This window comes from Rhamphochromis longiceps, linkage group LG10, assembly GCF_057381845.1.
Source record: "Rhamphochromis longiceps isolate RC_006_pf linkage group LG10, R_longiceps_female_GT1.1, whole genome shotgun sequence".
In the NCBI taxonomy this organism is placed as follows: Eukaryota; Metazoa; Chordata; class Actinopteri; order Cichliformes; family Cichlidae; genus Rhamphochromis; species Rhamphochromis longiceps.
This window is the reverse complement of record NC_140566.1, coordinates 33,074,335-33,099,855: the sequence shown is the minus strand read 5'-3', so window position 1 is coordinate 33,099,855 and position 25,521 is coordinate 33,074,335. Positions and strand designations below refer to the sequence as shown.

General features: G+C 41.1%; 1 protein-coding gene across 2 annotated transcripts in view; it reads right to left on the bottom strand.

The window, feature by feature from the left end:
* sgcd (sarcoglycan, delta (dystrophin-associated glycoprotein)) overlaps positions 1-25,521 on the bottom strand; it is a 343,513-nt gene that overhangs the window by 196,865 nt on the left and 121,127 nt on the right. The window contains exon 1 of one of the 2 annotated variants that reach the window (XM_085421337.1): positions 22,326-22,479. The exons of the other annotated variant lie outside the window; for it this stretch is intronic. The gene's annotated coding sequence lies outside the window, so the exon portion shown is untranslated. Of the gene's footprint in view, positions 1-22,325; positions 22,480-25,521 lie in introns of those variants that run through there. 2 annotated transcript variants of the gene reach the window in all.

Genomic DNA, 25,521 nt, shown 5'->3' with positions numbered 1-25,521 from the left:
GCACTGGTGTAGTGCAAATTTTCCATATTTTGTTCTCTCTCTGTGAAGCTAATAATATTTTTGGCACTGCCTTTTGGTGGGTGTAGCTTCTGCACACTTCACTTTATGAGCCTGTTTGTTGTAGCTACTCATGTGCATTCATATTCTTTTCCCTTTTATTTTGGATTGAAACATCACAGCTGCCCAAGTTTCAGCGACTCGAGACCGAGAGGGGAGCGTGCGCGCGCAAGACTCACCATGTGAGTTCAAGAGCGAGCGATTTACAGAATGCAAATTCCTCTCCTCCACTTTAATGTTCTGTGGCCTGACAGCGAGGGAGGAAAAAGCCTCACAAAGCTTCTCCTACAAAGCTCCACTTTCTTTTCGCCCCTCGTCCTCCCTCTTCTCGCAGCCACACTGATCCCATTCTCTTTGCCTGCTTGTTTGTGGTGAGACTGATTTTGTAGGTTGGGGGAATACTTCATGCTTTGATGTTACATCCAGGAGCTTCACAGTACTGCGCCTTTGATAAGAAAATGCAAGGTGCTTTTATTATTAAAAGAGGTTAAAAATCCTTTTATATGCCCATGAAGAAGGTTAAGCTCCAAATACATCCGCACTCCAAATTCACATTTGTAAGCCTGGTAATTTCTACATTTCTCATTCTGATATCTATATATATATATATATTTGTCTTTTCCCCTTTAATTCTCACATAAGCCACGGCGAGAACGCAGCCACCCTCTCTTAGAAGCGCTGCCTAGAAAGAAAAGAATAATAGCGATCATTGTCTAACAGGCAAGACAAGTCCAGAATCTTAAGTGGGCAGCTGGGATGAAGGCTGCAGAAAGCAGGGGAACCTCACTATTGTCCCTTGGCTGCTGCCGGAGCTCCACTTGATGATGTATTAATCAATAAATAAAATGGGAAATCCCTAATAGGCTTGTGGTGAGGAGAGGAGGAACACAGTGAAGCTCCGTCTAATAATGAAGATGCAGCGTAGGCAAAGCCGCAGGGGAGGCGAGGATCTCATACACAGACAGATTGTTAAAGAAGAGTTTAAAAGAGGCGATGGTGGAGATAGCGGAGCGATAGATGGAGTCGGTACATGCTGCAGAGCTGATGTGGAAGCAGAGAAGAAGATGAAGTCTTTCAGATAAATGTCAGTGGGCGGAGCTGAAGTCTGAGTCCAAAAAAGGATGAAAGCATATGAAGCCAATTTTCAGCTAGACTAGATTATTCATCATGTCTAAGATGGCATCAAATCCTCTTGAAAAGTGTTGTTGATAAATTTTCATAGTTGTGTAGAAAATACACACTTTTCAGGAGACTTGAACTTCTTGCGGATTCACACTCGGCACGCTGGCAGCAGTTTATAAAATTATTCCTCTCATCACCTCCCTCTGAGTGCATGTGAAGGACCAGTGTAGTAATTATTCTCGACTTTAACGGCTCACGCACTCCTTCGGCTTCTTTCAGACGAAGCGTGGGAGGAAGTGCGCATAGGCAGGAGGACATGAGCCCTGTACACTGCCCTTTTACCTCTGTCTTAATATATCAGAAACACAACATTTCAGCCTGTAGACATTCAATAGGCAAACCTTCATCAGGAGTGTGCAGGAGTCTTTTACGTGTAATTACTCAAATTCACTGGGCTCATCTATGTTAGCTTGTTTGGACTCTTGAAATTGAGATCTCGAGGTTTTTATCCTGATATAATGAAACTGTGTTACTTGATCCAGTTCAAGACACTAGAACCTGGGTCTGGAAAGCACGACAACCAGCTCTCTATAGCTACAGCAGTGTTTTTATCGGAGCATACCGTGAAAAGTTCAACTACTCAAAGCCAGATTAGTCAGGAACAAAGCGTGCCAGAGTGACGAGGGTGAAGGTGGAAGCCATTTGTGGAAGAAACATGTGAAAAGACCTGCTTATGTGTAGTCACAGCTAATACGCTTTAGTAGGCACAGTGCTGCCGGAGAGCACTGGAGGATAAACTAAATGATCAATAATGTCATAACTGAATTTAGTTTTCTGTTATTTGATTGAAAACATCAATTCCAAGAGGCTGATAGCGAAACCAAAGTTGAAGGGCCACAAACTGCAGTTCCCTTAGATGCCACAAGGGGCTCGCTCCAAAAGGGAGCAAAAAACTGGCAAAAATCTTTGCAGATTCCTCCTTCATAACAGGAGCACAGACTCTCTGCCATGTTCGTGCTATCAGTGCTTTCACAAGGAAACTACAATAATGCAGCGTAAACTCCAATAATCAGACAAACCTCGAACAGGCACTTGGTGTTTGTGGGAAGGAAAAACTCCCTTTTAACAGGAAGAAACCTCCAGCAGAACTGGGCTCAGGGAGAGGCGGGGCCATCTACTGCAACTGGTTGGGGGTGAGGGGAAGGAGACAAGACAAAGACACGGTGTGGAAGAGTGCCAGAGATTAATAATAACTAATGATTAAATGCAGAGAGGTGCATAAGCACCAAGTGAGTGAAGAAGAACCCCAGCACCCTAACCTACTGCAGCTTGTGCTTCAGTTGACATGCCAGTATTTTATTTGCCTGTAACTTTGAACTAATTAGCCTATATATGTATGCACAAAGTAGTTCATGAATGCGGTTTGTTAACCAGGTTCAACAGTGTTTGCTGATGACATAGCACTCATTCTTCTGGCTTTAAGAAACATGGCAGCAGCAGTCAAACTGCTACCACGCTCACTGCATCCATGCTTCATGTTGTCTAAGGTCCATTTGTGCACTGAGTAAATAAAGGAAAGCATTTCACCTCAAAAGTTGTGAGCAAAGGGTAAATGGACTGGTAGGTAGGTTGTGCATTACTGCTCCGACTGAGCAATCGAAGCACTTAAGGTAGCTGCTGGTACAGAAAAACACTTGACTATTGCCGATGCGTTACACAACCATAAAAAAAGCAACAAAACAGCCGTGTGTTTGTGTGTGCTGATCGCCCCGTCGTGACACGAGACATACTGTTATGGAACATTTCACATTATACTCACCTAAAACCGGCTCTAAAGAAAACGGATGTACAGGACAGAGTCAAACTGGAACAAACTGTCACTGTTTTAAGGTTAAAATGAAAAGTTCTTAAAGCAAAATAAAAACTTTTTGCTCTGACGTCTGCGAGGACTGATGATATGGTATTAGGTATTTTTATGCATCTGTCACATACACTGTAGACTTTATCTGTTTTGAATTGCTTGCAGTTTGTTTCCTGGCATATGTGTCTCTGTAATTTACTGCAGGAGGATATTTGAACGTTTTGTACTGTTTTCCAGTGTGGACCCCAGGAAGAGTGGTTGTTGCTGTGGTAACAACTAATGAATAAATAAAGAGTGAAAGAAATGAAACAATGAAACAAAAACATCTTTGACATAACTGAACACATGAATAACTATGTGTGGGAATAGTTTAGATGCTCTAACAACACATAAAATGAATGATTTTAGATATATTTGTCGAGATAGGAAGAACAGATAAATGACAAATGTAGTTGAAGTCAGGTACCTTTGATTCAGGCACATGCAGGATCATTTCATTTCTGGGTTAAAGCAGACAGCACTGTTTGATGTTACATAACTGCTTTGATCAGAAATCACAGCACAGTTTATATTTTGGAACCAGTTTCTGTATTTTTTTTAGCATCTGTCTGAATCTATCGATCAACTCTTTAGCAACAAGAATCCCAGTTTAACCAGTACCTCCCGAGTTCACAAATCTCTCCAAAGGGAACCTATTCTGCTCATTTCCAACTCAATATTTTTTATTCTTGCACTCTACTCAAGTTGTTTTGCATGATTCACAGTCCAAACACAATTTGTATTTAACTTGCTGGGCCTTGGTGCAAGCCAGCAGTTTGACCAAAAGCTGTTTTTGCCCCTTGTAAACAGTAGGTTTAAACAGCCTGTACTCACAGCCACCTGCTACCAGAGCTGCATGTCTGCGATGAGCATATTAGCATTATCCCCCATCAGAAACTTCATACAGGTACAAGTCTAGACAAAGGTGGTAAACTGAGTGTTTAGACGGGACTGTAGCCCGGTGATGCTCCATCAGGACAAGCAAGACACCTAAAAATAGACAAAAATTAAAACGTGCAGAAGTGAAATGTGCCATAAAACTTCTTGCCTGTTTGTATCCTTTATATCGCTGCCATCTTGTGGCTGCAATGGACTATAGTTGCTGGAAGACGTGCTTGGCTTGGATCCCACTGGAAACTGTAGTGTGTCTCCATTTCACTGATGTGTCCATCTGTTAACAAAGACTTTTGTGGACAAACCTTCAGCCTTCAAAGGAAGCCTGATGGGAATTTAGCGAGAGGCAATGACTCTGCTTTTGCTGCTCTGAGATCAGCTACAAGCCATCCTGAGTGTGGAAACGTATCTACCAGTGATAGATGAGTTTTCTGATACTTATCACTTTGGCCAACATGTGTGATGTGGAGACGATGGAGTTCAATGAGAAAAAGTTTTCAATAACTCTTTTAGCACATTAGCAAGGAAAGCCTTGACGACGGAGAGAGATGATGTCATATCCTGTCTAAAGAATCTCAGCCAGCACTTTCACTTGGTTGGTTGGTGCGAAGTTGAATCAGCTGTTTTGCCATTACACATTTTTCATTCAAAGTTTAATCCTGCTGTAAACATTGACAGTTAAACATATCACACACCACTCAAGCCTTTAATTAAATCTGTGATTTAATATTAATATTACCGCTTTAAAGGTCAAGATGTATGCTTGTTTTCCCAAACTCATTAACAGCAGCTTTTTAGAGATAAGTGGTCCTATGAGGACAGCCGCTACAAAAATACCTGAAATGAGCTCAGCTTTCAGCAGTAATGATGAATGGGAGATCATCCCGGTGGTGGTTACACCCCGAGTCATTACATGAGCGAAGGTGTGAAAAAAGGCATGAGTCTTTCCCATCACAGGGGCCAACAGGTTACAGCTCAACCATCGTGTGCTCACCTGAGGCAAGGTTTGAGTGCGGTTTAAAATCCCAGGGAAGGAATCTGTTCATGAAATAGTTTCATGTGTACTGAAATGTCTTCATGATGTTTTACTGTGTCTTTTGCTTCTAAAATATCCATCATCAACTAATAAATTTTTTGGTAACATTTTTGTAAGAATTTTAACTGTTTAACAATACAAATAACAATGGTTTACAATGCTTGAGCTACTAAGGAGTGCAGACGAGTGAAAATGTCCATGTGGAGCGCAGAAAGCACTTGTGCACAGCACTGCTGCAGAAGCTTCTGGCCCATAGGAGCCATGTTTACTATGGGTCCCCACCACTGAAACATTCTCTGCATAACAAAAAAAAGAAAGAAAAGCCTTTTGCACTGCCCAACATTGCTGCACATAAACTGCAGAACTTCCCCACATCCCCCCTGCAAGTTTTCCCCTCGCAGTGTGGCTCAGTCAGCGGCTGCTTAGCTAAAAACCCTGTGCTCCAGGCTCCACCTTTTTCATGTTTAATTCATCCAATTAGATTACTCCTGCCTCCGAGAAACATCTGAATAACAAATAAACCAATCTGTGTGTTCAGTTCCTTTTCCTGTCACTTCATAAATTCTCCTCTGTGTATATGGATGAGAGAACGGCCTCGCCGACGTGTTTGTGCGAGCTCAGACGAGAGGCCATGTCACGCGCTGCTCTCAGCCTTCTTGTCCATCGTTCACGCGTCTATCAAGTTTCGCCGAAATCTCTGTCCGTGTGTCCGTCCAGATTCATCTCTGTACATTGTTCCCATAGCGATACATAATGAAGGCTGTTTTTCATCATGTTTTTATGTGACTCGCTCTGCACCGTACAGCAGAGTGTCTGGATCGTTCCCAGCCTCTTTCTGTCTGCGTCTGAAAACCTGCAATTATGAGCCCAGGCTGGCCCAGCGACGGGGTTTTTAGAGTCGGTCTAAATGGCTGGATATGGATTGTGTCACAGATGTCATCATGAATAAATACAGCTATTTATTTCAAACTCCAATCAGACTGCACGCTCAATTGTTTACTCTTTTGTTTTCCTCCTCCAGCTGTGAGTCTGATTGTTATTTCTGCTTCATATCCACCTTTAGCAGTTTAGAGATTCCTCAAAAAGACCATCCTTGCTCAGGATTCCTGTGGCTGAGCATCCATAATCAAAGGAATGTTATGTGAAAATTGACTAAACATCATAAACATCTCTTGTTGGGCCTTTAGTTTTACTATTTGATTTTATATGAGCCGGATTCCAAAGAGGTAGTTTATTTCAAGCTAAATCCATATTTCCATTTGGGATGAAAATCATTACCTCATATTCCTCGCTCCATATATTTCATGGTTCTAAACCAATTATTTTTATAAACAAAGCAGGACCTGAGTCCTGCAATAAAAGACTTCTCAAGCTCACAATTGATTGTTTTGTGAATGCAGAGGTGCACAGAGTTGATATCTGGCTTTCACTTCCCACAATAGCACAACAAGCTCCTCATAGCAGAGAACCAGGAGTGATGATAGTAACTGTGCTACTTAAAGGCTGGAAAAATGATTTACAGTCATATTAATGATAACTAATGACAACAGACCACTGATGACAGTCGGTGGTTAAAGCAGCGTACGAGCTGCCAAAAAAGATGGATTTTAAGACCCCACGCTGTATATGTTCACAGATTTGCTGGGAGAAACAGCAGTTTTACATCTCTACCTTCAATCAATGTCAGCAAAACATGTGAGTAAAAGATGGATGCAATCACTTTAAAGTCTTTGGCTTTTGGAGTTGTGTTGTTTTGAAGCCTCGAGTTAGTCACTGTTGTTCAAAACAAGAAAACAAAAACAGCCGTAATGACACGCTGTATAAAATGATTACCATGCTGCACTAAATAAGACTTGAAATTAGCAACTAAGCTTAAAGACTCGGAAGTCAGAAATCAAAGTGCAGGGCTGTTTTTCATAGAATTCTATGCAAACTGCTTTTGCGACCTTAGACAGTATAAAAGATGGAGCCGCTGTTACATCATCCACTTCTTTAGTCAGTGTGACCCAAAATGAGTGACTGAGCCATAAACGCAGCATCAGAGCTGCTCTGTAGAACTAGACGTCATTTTGCAACCACAGCTATCGAAATTTAGACACTTCTTCATCCAGTTCTTTTTTCCAGCTGGGTAGCTACACCAACCAGAGCCGCCCCCTGCTGGCCCTTTGAATTAATGCAGGTTAATGGTAACCCTTTACGTACAGTCTAGCGCAGGGATGTTAAACTCATTTTACTTTGAGGGTCACATACAACGCAATGTGATCTCAGGTGGGTCGGACACGTGAAAGTCTCCTTCCTGTGAGTTTAAAGACGTTTATTGAGACTTTTATTCTCTGAGGCATCTTAGTATAAGACAAATAAGTGCAATTTCAGCAGAGCATCGCAGTTTTTCTATGTTATAAAAGAAATGCTCCTGTAGTAAATGATAGAAATTCATCAGCACGACTCTTTGGGCTTAAATTGTGAGAAATAAACGGGTAAAATTACAGAAAAAACTCTGATATCTCTTTGCTGTAATTATAAAGCCGAAAGTTTGTGAATTCACAGAAAATACCTTTTTGCTGTGGACTCATTTAAAAGAAACAAAAAAAAAAAACAGGCTTTTCAACATCAGATGAAAAAAGATGAAAAAAAAAGATTTTTTTCTGTCATTTAATGCTGTAGTAGGAACCATGTGTGGAGATCTTTATCAGAAGGAATCATTAATACCTATTTGGATCAGCTCGACGTGACTCAGCTCAAGTCGTTTACCATTACAATGGAGTACAACCTAATGTGGGCGGGGTCGTTATAGTAATGCAGCCGAATGTCTGGTGATGCTATTTGTATGCAATGTGAGCGCCACAACAAGCGAGGACGTCATTGCGATTGTATACCTGCTGCCTTTTGTCAGACTCGGGGACCACAGTCTTGTTTTTTGTGAAGCCTTTTCCCTTGATGCTGAGTTTCAAAAATGGTGGTTTTGATTTTTGAGAAGGAGATGCTCTCAGGAGTCATCGAGTGATGCCACTAACTAGCCAATCGGTGAGATGAAGACTGATGACATCACATTTTCGGATTGCCTCTGGTACTAAAAAAATACCTGGCACCAGGTACTATCACCTAATGGAAAAGCCTAAAACCCCATTGCCAGAGTTTTAATCTTACAGTAAAACGGAGTTATCTTGAACTCTTGACAACTCTCGATTAAGTAATCCTGACTTAAAATTCGAACTTGTGTGTCTATTTCTATCATGTGAGGCTTTCCTTTGGCCAGCTTTGTGCTGTGCACCATAAAAACTGTATACAGTATTTCATCAGTACTTGACCTATGACTCTATTATTAAAAGCGTACAGTATATATACATCTTCCCCTGCTTGAGTTTCACGGTGGTCTGCTGTGTTCCTCTCCTTTCTAGCGTTTCTCTCTGCCAGGAGGCACATCTTTTTCTATCTGACGAGCTGAACTCACAGAAATCACCGAGAGCGATGTGAAATCACAAGCAATCAAAGAAACTGCCACTCACCACCAGAAGATTTCAAACATATACACGCTAGTCACATTCCAGCTCTGTCATCTGCCTTCAACTTTGTCCAACGCCGTTATTTTTTTCTTCAAAAGTTACAGTTGTAGTCATTTATATGGCTTAGAGGGGGATTTCTGCTATCATAGCTTGACAGAAACCACTCTTATCTATTCTAGCGAAAACGCTGCTTTGTGGGGCAAAAAACAGGCGGCCGTGGTGCTGTTTGCAGGGCTGCGACAGTCAAGTTTCTCCACATGCATTTTTAATGAGTTACGATGGCCTTTCTGCTGGATGTGCTATTTAAGCAGAAATGCACAGTAATCATAATAAGGGTAATGCCATGAGCGTCCCACGGAGCAGCCGTACTGATACCGAGCCATGCTGACGAGACATGATTGTTTAACCCTGGGATGAAGACATCTCCACTGTTAAAATACATGATGACCCTGTGTATTTGTGTAATTTTGAAAATCACGATGAGCTGGGGACCAATTAAAAAAAAAATCAAATGTGAGCTTAATGTAAATATGAGGCTATCATTTCATTAAATAAACTTTAGCAGAAAAGCTGCGATCATCGCAGAAGCATTTTCAAGCTGTGGATTCTGTGTCACTGATTTTCAGGCTAAAGACAGAAGGAAACCATCTAAAGGTTAAGGCTGGGGGGACATGAATGACATTTTGCAGTGAAATTGAGTTCAAAGTCTTTGGTGCTGGTGTTTTAATTTAAGAGCAGGAAAGTGTAGCCTCACTGGAGTTCTTACAACACGGGCCTCTGCTCCTGGAGGCCAAGCCATCAGACTTTAGCTGAGGGGCCATCGACCTTTACTTATGAAACCCAGGCTGATTAAGGTGGAGCTTTGAATTCTAGTCTCTGATAGTATTAGGCTATACTTTTAGGCTAAACTTTTACTTTTTGTTTTTAATTCACTTAATGTTTGAGCCCCTTCTTACCTGTCTGAGCTCCTCTCTGTTTATGCTCCAGGAAAAACCATGAGGTTTAGCTCAAAATTAATGCTATCCATCCTGCGGTCTAATCTCAAATCTCGTGGTGATAGAGCCTTCTCTTCGGCAGGTCCCAGACTTTGAATAGTCTTCCCCTAAATATTAGATCTGCACAAACACTTGATCAATTTAAATCCCTTCTAAAGACACATTTTTATGCCCGGCTTTTAACACACTATGACCCAAACATTTTGGTCTTATTTAACAGTCTTAGTTATTGTTTTGATTCTTTTATTGTCTCGTCATTGTTTTATGTTGTTATTATTGTTTTACATTGTTTCTTTTTAATGGCATTTTTAGATTATCTTTGTGCAGCATCGTCTGTCTGGAAATGTGCTATATAAATAAATTTGACCTTGACCTTGACCTATACACATTCAGGTAGCACTCAAAGCTCAGTAAACACTGGGACACTTTCCAGATTTAAGCAACAAAAGGATGAAGACCCGACTCTTTGAACTTGGCATTTAGAGCCCTCAAAGATTTTTATTTCTTAAACACTCTGACTGAACTTCTTTCAACTTCAATTTTAAAAATTTAGACCCAGCTTTATTTTTTTGTTACTACTGGCAAATTCTGAGGTTAAAAAATAAATGGAGCTAAAACTGCTGTTGCATCAATGTGCTCTTGAGGCTGGCTCCAAAAATGACCCAACTGATTTCCCTGTTATAATACTCAGCTTTAACAGTTTTGGTATCAATATCTAACTTTCTCTTCATTACAATCATATCAGTTTATTTAAAAAAATAAAATAAAATTCACCTATTAAAATTCTATTAACACGTTAAATTTGCATTATTTGGAGCGTGAGCACTTTGAATTGCAGGCGTGTGCTGACACTGACGGCTGTATTTGCAAGCTTTCTGCTAAATTTCACCTTTTCTACTTGAATCCCCAAAAGTTGATTCTGTTCATCTGGACGTAGCGTTTTGTGGGAGAAACGTTTCATCATCATCCAGGTGACGTCTTCAGTCTCAGCTGACTGCAGGTTTCCTCAAACCTGCAGTCAGCTAATAATGACTGAAACCAGCCCAGTGAAGGAACAATGGGCTGGGAGGTTAGTTCCTTCATCATAATTATGCAAATTCTCATGACCATTGATCAACAACCGCTGATCAATGGCCATGAGTACCATTCACAGTGAGTTGGGGAATGGCTGCAATCACAACATTGTAAGATGGTGAAAGATGTACCCTTAGGCCCCACCCCCCTCAATTCAGAGATGGTCTTTCCCTTTTCAAATGGCCTCCTTGGCTCCGCCCTCAAACCAGCATTCCTCCCTGTCCAAGATGTGCACATCCTCATCATTGAAAGAGTGTCCACTGGCCTGTAGGTGTGAATAGACGGCAGAGTCCTGGCCTGACGAGGTAGCTCTTCTTGTTGTGCCATCCGCTTTGCAAAGGTTGTTTGGTTTACCCGCAGTCAGCTGAGACAGAATCAAACTTTGGGGATTTACCTGGGCACGCATCAAGATGTTTTCTACTTGAACTTAGACCTCAGTCACACACATGTAGAGCCTGGTCTGTGCTGCAGGAGCAAAATGTATTGTTCGATCAGTTTGCAGGAGGATGCTGAAGATGCTGTCGCTAGGTAAAATTAGCTGCAGAGAGGGTTTGATTTGTACGGCTGGTATTAGGTTGCCATTGTTGCCCTGATTTTGCATGGAATGTGCTGACTCGTCTGTAAACAACTGCCATTTGCTCTTAGATAGGGCTGGGTATCGACTTCGATTTCTATAATTGATTTGATTCAATTTTGATTCAGACAGAACTTTTATAATTCTGATCATTTATCAATACATATCCATATATCCATGTATAAAAACAACGATGACACTTAGACTTCCTCAGAGGTGTAAGCATCACAGCAGATGCCTTTGTGTCAAAGTAACTGAGGCTAAAACAAATAAAAACATGAAGGAGATTTTTTTTTACAGCAGATATAACTTTAAAAATATTCTGCAGTAGAACAAAAACGGAAGAAAACCATGAATCAACGTATGAACATTACCTGAAGCTGCTGAAGTGAAGCAGAACAAAGTTACAGAGGTTTTATTAGAGACACAACTAAGTGTTTTGCAACTTGGTATCATTTTAAAAAGTTTAGATTTCTTCTGTATTGAACAGCAGAAATGAGGCTTTCTTGTCGGAGGTCATTTTTTGGAAAAAACAAAAACAAAAACAGCAGCCGACAGCGCTGTAAACAACAGATAATGCAGAGAACAGATTTGAAATGGAAAACTGGTGTTGAAGGACACGGAAAGAAAGAGCTGTGCATGAAGTGTGATTTTATTGTGGTGGAAGCAAAACAGCAAAAGTAAGAGAAAACTCATGATGATGTTTCTCAAACGTGAAGCGTAGTTTGGATCCTCGTTGGCTGCTGGTTCAGTGAATTTTGGTCTGAGTGACAAAACCTGCAGCATCAGAATCTGTGAGATGTTGGCCTTGTGTGAACGATCCGCAATTTGTGTTTACATCTTTGTGCTGAATCCGTGTCGCTGTTCTCGTTCGCTGTTTTAGCTGTTTGGTGGTCGTTGAAATTGTTTTGTGAGCTTTAACCTGCGATTCTGGCAAAATACATTTATATTTAAAAGTTGATTCAGGATTTAATGACTCAATATCACGGTCCTCAGACGAAAATTGATTTGAATTGGGAAATCAAATTTTTAAACCCACCCCTACTCTTAGAGCATTAGTGAAACTTGTGTAAAAAGTTGTGCTGAATAGCTCAGCACATTTCAAAAGTCACAACTTTTACTTACTTTACTTTTAAGGAGAATTGTTTCCATTTCCAGTCAACGTTGCACATTTTACAGTTTCACTGGTACTTAGTGAGTAATTTGCAAGTCTTTGCACAGTCAGGTTCGCCAGTTTTATATTAGTATCGTTTTATATTTATCAAGCCAACATCAGACTAAAATCAAGGGTTCAGTAGCATTCTCAGTGCAGTAAGTAATTCAAAGAGCTAAATGTACACAGCCCATAACAAAGTTAATTAAACGCGCTTCAGCGCACGGCCCTCGTGAGCTGACTAACCTGCACAGACAGCTCTCGCCTGCTTTGCCCTATGGTGCCTCAGAGTTTGATAGCCTGGGGAAGTTTTGACATCCGGGAGTCAAGAGAAGAGATTAGAATTAAGCGAGACAAGGTACATAGAGAGAAGCCCAGCAGGTTAATGATCACTGTGCCACGGCAGGCTCCAGCCATCTGGTTAGCTTGTAATAGAAGCTGTTTCTGGTCAACAAAGATGAAGCTTTAACGGTGGTAGGATGTAATTCGATGGCACGGTGGCCAAGAAGTGGAAATCTGGGAGAAGGTGCTTATTAAGGTGTGAGGTACAGTGCAGCACAGGCTTCCAGATAATTAAGATATGAGCTACAGGTGACAGTGATGCTAACAAGGATAGAGGCATCGTTGCCTCTTAGTGAGCAGAGTCTGTCAGTATGACAGACAGCTACTCTCCACAGTGTGACCTTATGCTGATCAAGACTCCACGTGTGAGAAAACTGCACATTCTGAAAAACAAAGTTCACCTCTGGATGTCACAGAGCGCTAAAAATGACCAAGAACAGACTCTCTGACAGCTCCTTTGAATCCAGTCCAGATGCTTCTTCCTGTTAATGTCGACCACAAGCTTGGATCTAAGCATTATATGACACGTGCAGGCTGTTCACCCCCTTTTGTCCTTTAATGTTTTCTGTATTTAATCATCAGCAGTAAAGTGTAACAGGTGATTAAACTTTTACAGGACTGTCTTAAATTTCAAAACAACTCACCTTGATTTCATTTGCCTGTTGAGTTGTCAACAAGTGGTCCAGCAGTGACCATATCAGCTTTCAGTGTCCCTAGTTTACCACCATCTTTAATAAAGAAACATACTGAAGCAACTGAAACAAGGTTATTGGAGAAAGAGCAGATGGACCCTAAAGGAAAAGGCTTTTTAGAAATGGAAACCAAAATACCGCTTATAAAAAGGCGAGTATTAACCTAAGTAGCTTTTTCGAATTGAACAAAAGAACAAAGCACCATTCTGTTTTCAGGTGACGGCAACAAACACTCTAAAAAGACGGACTTTTACTTCGTTTTCACAGGTGATGTTTGTAAGACATAAAATATTGAGTCAACCTCTCTCTAAAAGCAAAACATGTAAAAAGTCTGCTTTGAGTGCATTGATGAAACTCATCCAATTTGACCCTAGTGCTAATTTTTACTCTTTTATTTTCCTTCTAGTCACATGATTCATATTTAAAAATCGTCCTTATTTATCGTAAACTGTGCCTACATGCAGAGCCTAAGTTCATCCACTGAAATAGGGAGTTCTCGATCCTGCCTATAGACATGCTTTTTTCTCATTGGATGCCCCTCACCTGGCTGATGCTGACAGAACCAGGTGCTTGTGGGAACACCTGCTTCACTCGCTCTACAAAAACAAATCTACTGACTTCCTAAAGAGCTTTCCTTTACAGCAGAAAAAAAAGCCAACACACCGAGGGTATTCCGGGTTTCCTGAGGCACAGGGATACCAGTTTAACCAGTTACTCTTCAGTTTCCAGGATGGAGAACAACAAAAACCTACAAAGGTCCACTTCAGGACACAATCACGTGACCTTCCTCAAGAAGAATTGTTTGAATTCCGTCTGGGAGCACTTTTCGTCTTTGCGCCTCAGTTTAGGTTGGTACTGACCAGCCTTCTTGCCAGGATTTGTTAGGTAGGGAAGATAAAAGCATAAATCACAGTTTGGCTTAAAAGACAAACATTATGCTTCATACTTTTCAATGTTGAGCTCCTGGGTTTACGTACATATTGAAAGATTATGCAAAAAGTGGTACTCAGTGCTTTATGATGTGAAGTGTCAGTCTGTGAGTTGGGAGTGAGACTAGCTTAAAACCATTTTTGGCTATCTTATAAAGCCTTTACATTAGTCCTAAGTAAACACTGAAGGCAGATGGAGATGGATGTTGGGGCATATCTGCTTTATCTCACTTTGCTCAGGTTTGTTGCTAAGGAAATGCCCTCTTGTTGACTTCAACCAGATACAACAGTAGACGAAACTGTGGGAGCAGCAGCCTGAAGCCTGATGTTTGGCTTACAGGGATTACTTCTACATACAGTAATGTCCAAAAGTCTTGAGCCAGCACTAATTTCCTGCTGTTTTGCTTTCCTGTAATTTATTCAAGTGGTCTTAAGCAATGGGGATCGCTCAAGAAAACTTAAAAAAATCCCTGTTGCATCATGGTTTTCTAATTTTTTCAGTCCTGGTCTTGGACCAGACCATTTTCAGAGGAATGCTCTACTGTTTGTTAAACCATTCGACACTGACCTATGAGTCATGAGTCTAACTTGAGGAATGAACCAGTGTTGTTACTAATGTCTTTTTTTTCTACCAGCCTGTCATTATTTGCTCTCCTTTCTTCAGCTGAATCTATGAAAATGCCATAGATTTATATGAATCATAGATGGGCCTCACCAGAGCCCAGACACTGACAATACTGAAAAAGTGTGACATAACTTTGACAGAGACAAAGAAGAGCTTTAGATGTCCTTCAATAATTCTGGAGAACTATTCCTGCTTAACCCTTTAAGACCTACCATAGAACCAAGTCCGCCAGAGCTTATATTATATTTTTACATGTTGTGGAGCCATTTTTGGGAGCATTTCAAGTTGCTATACATCAATACAACCATTATGGCCCAAATTTTAATAATTTGTCTGCATTAAGTGCATAGTAATTACATACATTGCAAAAAAGTGCAATAAACTACAAAAAAATGTAAAATCGTTTTTGTTTTATTAACATATATTTCTAGTTAGAGAAATTTAAGAGGCTTATCCCTCAAAACTGTAAATACAAGAAAGTTGCACAAACGAGTTTCCCACCACAGGAAATTTATTTTAAGTGTCTTCATAGTTTTATTTTTGAAATACACCAATTTTATATACTGCAGGAAAAACGAAAATAAATATTATAATGCAAATTTGCAAAAAAAGCAGCATATGCATCAAAATAAACTATTTCCAGCAGTGCAATATGAGTCCTCAGCATCCCAGAAACGACACAGAAAGTCATAAAGTCAAACATAACTTTTAAAAACACCAGTATAGGCTCATAAGGCCCTGATGGTAAAAAACTACATTTCCGCAAAATGACGTAACTTCTGGTTTCGGGCAGGACAGGGCGGACATGCGATAGTTCGCGCTGATGGTCGTAGGAAGTGTTACAAACAGCTGATCGGATCGGCAAAGCGTGTTTCTGAAATATTATGTTTTTGTTGCTGCAAGTGCTTTTTATGCAGTTTTTGCAAAGCCATATGTGGAAGGAAACCGTGACCTAGGACAAACTGATGGTATAAGATGTAAGTACAACTCCTCCGGTTTCATACGCAAAAAGAATTATTGCGCTAGCTGGTGTGGTTGCAGTGCTGCCGGGATTTAAAAATAGTCACGCAAAACAGAGCGTGCCCGCTCCGACCGGCTTTAAAGGGTTAAAGAAATCTAAAGAAGGTTAAAGATGCTGAGGAATAAAGGTGGTCACAACAAATATTGACTTTCAAAACTGTACAAACTCTGTAAACTATGTATAAAAAGATACTAAAGAAAAACAAAGTAGGTGCCCCTTAAATGAACATTATGGATGTCCAACTATTCTTGCATTCAAAAGGAGATCTGAAAGTCGCAGTTGAAAGCACAACATCAGTCCATCTCATCCTGCTACATTCACTGAATTTCTCCTTCTCACACACCACCCTCATCTTCCCAGTCGCCCCCATCCAGACAGCAGGGAAACATATTGCTCCTATTATACGCTGGCCTTTGGTTTTCCATAGAAAGCAGTGATTGTGTTTCCGCTGGAGTGCGGCGATGTAGATGATGGTTTTGGCAGGCAGCAGACGGGGCTGCTCTGATGAGCTAACACTCTGACGGAGGAGAATGGGACAGGAAGAGGCATGAAAAATGGTGCAGTGTTTAGCGTCGTTTGGCACCGATGCCGTGGGTTCACTGAGTCAGAAACGAAGAGACCGTCTTTGTGGGGTGTGACTGTCACTGCTGGATGACAGATTGCATTCTAGGGCCTCTGAGAGAAGCGCAGAGGATGAGATAATGGTTATGAAATAAAAGTCTCCCAAACTGTGAAAACAGACAAAATACAGCAGCATAAACTGCCAGTTTTAGGTGAAATATTTAGCAATACAACAAAAATTGTATGCAGGAAATGTCATCACCAAGCAGCAGCACATTCACACCATCAAAACTCCTTATTGTGTTTCAACAGCTGTATCGATCTGTTAGCATTTTTTGGCACCAAACACCACTGCTTGGCACTTCAGGAAACAAGCTGACAATCCGGCTTTAAGAAGTCAATAAACTGGTTTCCAAAAGGGTTGAATCAGTGCTCCCTCTCTAAGATTGGGATTACAGTAGTGTTGGATTAGTATAGGGAGTTACTAGACTTAGCAGTAGTTTTGATTTATCACAAGGTTATTTGAGTCTCATTAGATAAAAAATGTACTAATCTGAAGTCAAACCTCATCAGGTCATGAGGTCCTGTCCCTCATAGCCTGCATGTTGTTTGGAGTCCTGTGGATTTGAGACTCTACCCCCGTACAGGTTATGACACTGTCCAACCACATTAGCCTAATATCACCAGAAAATTACTGTAGGAAATCCGCCAGGACTCTGAATGCTCACGTCTACTATTAGACACTAATTAGACTTCCACAAGAGTGTAGCACAGGCACAAAAGAAGTTTACTTTAAAACTTGTTGTGCAATGTTCCAGTGTTTGTATTTTCCCCCTTTGCCTTTATTAAAAAATATTTTGGTTATTGGCAATTAGATGAACTTATTGTAATAGTAGCTCTGAAGAAGTCGAATGCAGATCTCAGGGTGGAAAACAAAGTGGACATTACAGTGTTACAAGTATCTACAAGCTACAAATAAATGTAGTTAAAAGCCCAATAAGTGTATTTTTCTCTGATCTCTGTCTTTCTCACTATTATAAAGGTTGAGTTCGATAAGTCTTGCTCCAGACCATAATTACACCATAATTTATGATCAAGGTGTCTAATTAGGGTATGACTGTGCATGTTTACAGCTAATACAGAACATGTTTGTATCAGATTAGACTAAGGGATGGCCTGTTATGTCTCATTAGTGAACTGCAAAATAAACTGCGACACATTATTCTGACTAGCATGCTACCAAACCCCGAGTGGCTTTTATGCATGAAACAAACAACATTATCATTCATTTGAAATCTTGTGTTTGTCCACTCAATAAAGGTTCATTGTCTTTGGTTTATTCTCCAATGACCCCTGAGACAAATGTCTGGCTATTTAGAGGCAAAATAAATGTTCCACTTTCTATTCCCAGGTATTCAGTTTATCTAACTGTTGGTGTTGGAAGGCGGCTTGCTTACACTGGATTTATCGGAGTGTTTTCCCCCAGGAAACAAACGCTCGGTGCACGAAAAACAAGTTCGAGTGAACATACAGTAAATGTGCTGTAAGCGCTAACAGAGACTATAAAGCTGCAAGAACTGGCAGGCTGGTCGTAATTTCACTTTTATTTTATATCATTTGTTCTACTATTAATATACAAATATACATATTAGTCAACAAATTCAAAGAATAAAATGAGTATACTCTTCAAGCAAAGTAAGTCAATAGAGACTGAGTGAGTGGGGTATGTAGGCAACAAGCGAACAGCGATGGCAGCAAGATGCAACACGAGCAGAAGACAACTGTGATGCTCCAGGCCATTTTCTTTGGGGTCCTGACTTTTATGCAAATGTAACTTAGACAGGGTTGTGAAAAAGTACAAGATTCCTTCTTGATTTCAAATTTTTTGCATGTTTTTTACTCAGTTGCCTGTTTCAGATTATGCAACAAATCTTAATATTAGACAAAGATAACCTGGGGAAATACAAAGTGTAGTTTTAATTATGATTTCATTCATTAAGGGAAACAAAAGCAGTGTGGAAAAGTAATTGTCCACAAGGACTCATCCAGGTCATGAATTAACTGTGATTAAACGTATTATTTGGAGAGCTGAGTTCAATTTTGCTAGCCAGACCCAGAAGTAGGCTAAAAGCTCAATCCACCATCTAAAGATATTCAAGAACAGATGATTAACAAAAATGCCACTAACATCTCAGTCTGGAAGGGCTACAAAGACATTTTTAAGGCTTTGGGACTCCAGTGAACCACAGTGAGATCGTTATCTACACATGGAGAAAACTTGGAACTGGTGTGAACCTTCCCAGGAGAGGCTGTTCTACCGAAATACTCAAAGAGTGCATTGACGACTCATGCAGGAGATCGTAAAAGAACCAGAACAACATCTAAAGAACTGCAGGCCTCACTTAGGTCAGTTAGGTCAGAGTTCATGATCCAACGATAAGAAAGAGACGGGACAAAAATGCAGAGCATAAAGAACACAAAGGCTCGTCTCACATTTGTCAAAAAACATCTTGATGATCCCCAAGATGCAGATGTCTGGACTAAAATCCAGTGGAGCTGCTTTTGCATGACCTTAAATTAAAGGAATTCTGAAAAGAAGAGTCGGCAAAGTTCCTACGCAGCAATGTGAAAGACGCTTGGTTGCAGTTTCCTGCTGGACTGTTATTAGCTTTACGGGTAAATTACATTTTCACCAAGTGTGTTTGGGGACCTAAAGAATCTGCAGCAAATGTTTTGGATCCTGATTCTACAAAAACACATTTAAAGGCCTGTGGAGTCCCCACCTCAAAGGGTCAGAATGAGGACAGGGGGAATCTGTCCTATTCCAGCCTGCTGGTTTTACTGTTGGGGCCGGTTTTGCATTTCACTTTTTTCTCCACTTTTCTCATTCATCTTGGCTTGATAAATAAGGGTCACAATTCTTCAGCACAGCTTAGGTCATGAGCATGAGAAAAGGCTTTTAATCATGTGCAACATGCATACCAAGTGTGTTCCAGCCAAGGGCAACCAATAAAGAAAGCACTTACAAAGTGACCGGCGGAACTTCTCAATCTGAAAGCTCCTGCCAGACTAAACAAACAGCAGCCGCCTGCAACTACCAGAATATTGTGACTTTGAGGAACCTTTGCATAAAGCAAAGTGACACTAACAATTGTCACGGTTCGTCTAAACGAGGGGGGAAAGGGTTGGAAAGACAGGTAGGAACATGTGGAAAAAGCACGAAATTCGAATCTGACTCGACCGCAGAAATCCACTTATCTGGCTGCTGTCTGGTTACATTCAAAGCTGAAAGCTGAAGGCATTTGAAATGTTTCTGTGATTTTGTGGAGAAAATGCAACAAGACACTGAAAGCTTCAACAGCAAGGGCAAGAAGATGCACACAGGAGCGTGAGGAATCTGCTGTTAGCTTGACTGTCATTTTTCTTCCTGAGCATTTTGCCCTTGGCTAGATTTTCCACAAATTTCCTCATTACAAAACACAATGTTCCGCAGCAGAGCCACGCACTGCCAGACTAGTGCCAACAGGAAACGGTTGTTAAACAGCAGGAAAAACATTTATTGTTCTAATTTCTTTGAGCTACATTAATTTTTTCCCCCTCACAGCAACAGTCCAGGTGTGTGAAATGCAGAATGTCAGAGGGAGACCGGGGCTGCGTTTGAACCTTAGGTGTTACACGGTGAACGGTGAAGGAAACTCTGGGAAGTTGTTTAACTTTGATATTGGAGCAGAGTTTAAAAAGGAAATCAATTATTAAAATGTAATTTTCAAGCAAACGCTGCAGCCAAAAACACAAAACACAGGAGCTAAAGTTTTATAGGTTTGAGGGTCTCTTGCTCCTAGCTTTATGTTAGCATCATACCTCTGTTTGTAGAACAGGAGGCCGGCATGCATCACTGCAGGCCATGCATCCATCCGCCTGCCAATCTCCCACTCAGCTAACCCTAAGATACTTAAACTTCTTCATGTAGGGCAATAACTCATTAATAACATGCCCATGGCCTCAGACTCAAAGGTGGTGCACAAGCAATGTCTTTCAGAACTTTTAGGGTGAGTTCACAGTGAGGGTCAGTGGGTAGATTGGAGTACAGGTGATGTCCAGCTGGCAGTCGAATGGCAGCGTTTTGCAGGAAGACACTGCAGCAACAACTTGTCTGAGAACTTTAGTGATGAGTATGTTCCAAACAAATATGAGTCTCAGCTCAGTCTTCACAGTGAAATCTTAGTTTGCCTGAAAGTGAATCATTTTTAAAACATTTATGTTTTGGTGCAAAGGAAGCCTGCACACACCTGAACACGGAGCCTGTACACACCTGAACACGGAGCCTGTACACACATGAACACGGAGCCTGTACACACCTGAACACGGAGCCTGTACACACATGAACACGGAGCCTGCACACGCTTATGATCGAGGCTCCTTTTTTTGAGAATAGGCTGCACTATGGCATGTTTAAAGGCTGACGGAATGCAATGAAGAATTCATTAGAGTTAAAGTACTGGGCCCAGTTCCATCAAACCCATCCTTGATAATGCGTGACGGGAGAATATCATGTACAGAATTTGTATTTTTCAGCTGTTCAGCTATTTGCTTAAGGGCAGTAAGTGACACCAGCCCAAACTGATGAAAGGTTGATAAACATCCTGGGGTGAAAGCAGGGCTCACAACTAAAGGGTGTGAAGACTTGAGAGATAAAATTTTATCTGTGAAGTAATTTAAAAATTGTTCACAGAGAGCCGGAGAAGACACCGTCGGCATTTCATGACAGGGATTGACCACTGAATTAAAGATTTTAAACAGCTTTCGAGAATTTTGGCCATTAGTCTCAATAAAATCAAAAGAAAGCCACTTCAGCCATTTTAGCAGCGTTTTGAAACCTCAGGCGGCTGGTACGTAAGATATCAAAGGATACCTGGAGCTTATCTTTTTTCCACCTCCTCTCGGCTCGGTGACACACACGTCATAGGGCACGTTTAGAGTCGTTTAACCAATGTCGGGAAGCGGTTCGAGGACATTTCATTTTAATAGGTGCTACAACGCCAAGGATAGAGGAGCATGTGGATAGCAAAGAATTAGCAAAGTCATCAACTGTATGAGCTATGGGACAATCAGTAATAGTGGGTGCAGAATTAAGGAACACCACAGAAAAACTAGCCACAGTTTCAGAATTAATTATGCGCATAGGGCGTCGGAGGCCCCCAGGGTGCAGTTCTGTATTGTATAAATCAACATCAAAAATAACTGGGAAATGATCAGAGATCCCAGCATTGTCAATGTTCTTAATATAAATGTCCAGGCCATATGAAAAAAAACAGATCAAGGGTATGGCCTTTAAAGTGGGTTGGTTCATTTACCCACTGAACAAGGTTAAGAGAGTCAGTTAGAGCAAGAAAGTCTTTGGCTAATGGATCATCCTTACAACAGATATGAATATTAAAATCACCAGTGATAAGAACACAGTCATATTTAAACAGAACAGATCCTAATAGATCAGCAAAGTCATGAATAAAAGCCTTGTTGTATTCGGCGGTCGTAGACCACAACACACAGAGTTTTCGAAGATTGGGCCAACTCCAGTAATTGGACTTCCAAGCTAGGTTAGGGAGGGGGGTGGGGGGGGGGGGGGGGGGGGGGGGCTGCCGAATTTTATGTTTATGTTGCTTTTTATTTGTTCTTGTTTCTAATGTCTCTGTAAAGCACTTTGAATCACCTTGTTGTTGAATTGTGCTATACAAATAAACTTGCCTTGCCTTGCCTTTATTTTAAAAAATCGAGGCTAAGCCACCACCTCTGAGCTGAAGATGGCACAGTCTGGGGGGAGAAGGTCCGAGAAGGAGAACGACTCACCAGGGCGAATCCAAGTCTCTGTCAGGAACCAAACGTCCAGCCCCGAGGCGAGGAAAAAGTCATTTAAAACAAAAGTCTTATTCACCAGCGACCTTACATTTAGTAGAGCCATCTGTGTCCACGGTGTGCACTACGGCCAACCCATGTTTTGGAATTTGCCTGCTTATCCGTTGTCCAGTATCCTTAGCCAGATCCATCACCCGCTTGCCTGTCAGCTGCTGGTGAAGCTGTATTTCCGGGATCACTACAGAGATCAATCTCATCTTTACCTTCGCATCCCGGTGATTCTTGCCCGAGCCTGTACTGCCAGTGTGATAAGTGAGCTCTCCAACTCTCCCCATGTTTATTGCCACGTTTTACCGATTGTTCGGTATCTTCCCCTAAAATTTCGTAGATCCACCCTGCGTGCGCCGATTCCCCTTTTCCCTACGAGTTCGTGTCAGCCCCCTTCTCTGGTTTCCCTCAGTTTATTTATCACTGTACGCAATTTCCCACCCTGTGTAAATAATCCAGACACTGTAAATAAAGAGCACTTTCTGCATTCCCTGCGTTTCTGTGTGCTCTGCCATAGAGTCTGTTCGTTCAGCCTAACAGAGAGAGGACGTAGAATACCCATGCTAGCATCTGGATTAGCCATAGCCTGTGCTTTAAGGTAAGCCTTAAGACGGACACGAATGCCACTCCGTTTGCCCCGCTTCCTATAGCGTTTCTTGTACAGGGTGGGTAGGGGCAGGCAAGATATCCTGGTGGAGGAGTCCAATCATGACAGGGTGGCGTCTCCCGGAGTCCAGCATGGATCCGAACCATAGAAGTGAGAGAATCGAAGATTTAAAAGTGTTTGCCGGTCATAAGTAATTAGTACATTGCCACCTGATGACCATATTACCAAGAGAATGAAGAGTACAATGCAAAAGTCAAAAAAGAGGGGTCGAAAGGAGAGGCGAAGACGGCCTGCCGAGCACACTGGCGCCATCTTTGAATTATGCCTGAATGTTAAAGCAAGGTTAAAACACATACATTGCACCATATAATTGCTAAGCTATAGATATGTACACAGCAATGATTATTTCTTGGAAACTATCACTGTGTTTCACTTTTTTTTTATTTTTTTTTTATCTCTGGTCTCATGTGCACATCAATTTATCAGAAACATTTTCACACCCAGACTGAGAAAAATCGACCGACACACACACACACACACACACACACACACACACACACACACACACACACACACACACACACACACACACACACACACACACACACACACAAAGTTCTTTGAATTCCATTTGCCCTATAAAGCTCCCAAAACTCCTCGTCTTAATTCTTCCTTTCAAAAGCAAAGCCAGGGGAGTAATCCACAATCTCAGGATCTTCTATTTCTTGGCTTCCAAATGCAAATGGAAATCCTTGTTCTACAAACGGCTTATTGAATGGCTTAGAGAGGCAGCTGCTGCTTCTCATTGGTTCATCTATTGATGGTGAGGACCCAGATGATCCCTTGAAGCTAACAAATGGAGGCTTTTGTCTTGCTTAAACTGATCTTTTTGAATTTTTAATCAAAGAACTGAGCTTTGGTGCTTCTTGACTAAAGAGCAAAGTAAATTTCAAATAAACAGACAGTCGAAAACAAAGAGTGTTTACTGACAATTTAATATTTTGTGCCGTTGCTTAAACCCTACGATACTTTGTAAGATTATTCCACAAACTGTAATGGTCCAGGTTTTCATACCCAGAGTTTGATGGTTTTTGGATGACTAAATAATAACAATAACAACAACAACAATAATAATAATGTCTACTTTATCCACAGTCAACAGTTATTAGCATTAAAAGAAAGGGAAACTGATCTGAAATGACAGCAACTTGGCCCTGAGGTGGTAAGCCAGGTTTAATCACAGAGCACATGTTGCACACAGGTCGCCAAGCTTCTGCAGAGTCGATCGCTACAGACCTCCAAACTTCACGTGGCCTTCAGATTAGCTCAAGAAGAGAGCGTAGAGAGCTTTGTGGGTTTGCCAAGCAGCTGATGCAGTGGTGTAAAGCACAACAGATTATATTACATGTAGACATATTTGAGCCTGTATGTATATTTTTGACCCTGTGTGTGGATTATAAAAAATCCCCCCAAAATATTTAACTATTAGGGGTGCAACGTTACACAAAATTCATGGTTCGGTTCGATACTTTGGTGTCACGGTTCGATATTTTTTCGATACAAAAAAAATGTTCATGCCTTTTTAATTTGTCATTTATTAAAATTATAAATATATATTTTAACTCAAAGGTACAGTTTTTAAATTTAATGTTGCTGAAACAACAAAGGGATAAAAATATAAATCTATCTGATTGAGAAATCACTCATCTTTGGAAAAGAGAGTTTATTACAGAGAAATGTCTCTTTTCAAAATAAAAGCTACACTATACGCTTCTTCTGGGCTATATTCTCAGCAGAATATTAAACATATCAGGTCCCCATAAGGAGAATCCTGTGCTAACGGCTGTCTAAATGACTTGGGTAAAGTTTGTAGCATGCGTGCTTGTTGTTTTTGTCTGCTTCCACTTGTCTTTGCACTGGGATGATGTTGGCGTAAATGTGCAGTCATATTCGTTGTGTTCCCACTAGTGCTGTCAGCGTTAATCTGAAATGACGTTAACGGCACAACACGGCAAATCTCCATTAACGAGCTACAGTGGATCGCCCCGTGCATGGGGCTGGACGGTGTCAACACGTTAACAAACAAACTGCGCTAACGCAGTGGTTCCCACCATGTAATTGAGCATTGCGTGGCACATCCGACATACTGTTTTACTTTAGTCCGTGACGCGCTTACCTTCAAGGTCATACTTCACATGAAAACCAAAATAGTTCCAAAGGCCAGATCTGAATGAGGGTGGGGGAGGTTCAATTTGCCATGTTGCAACAAGCTTAGCTTCTGTCTTGCTAGCTTGCGCTGCACTCAGTGGATCTGCGCTCGACAGTGGAGCCTAGGCAGAGTAGTCGAACGCAGATCCACTGAGGGCTCAACACAGACAGCATCGTCAGAAGAAAAGTTGATAAAATAAATTACAAATGTTGTATTGTTCGATACATATGTGTACCGAACCGAAAGCACTGTATCGAACGGTTCAATATCGATACGAGTATCGTTGCACCCCTACTAACTATATATAACTAGTGCACCCAATTCTT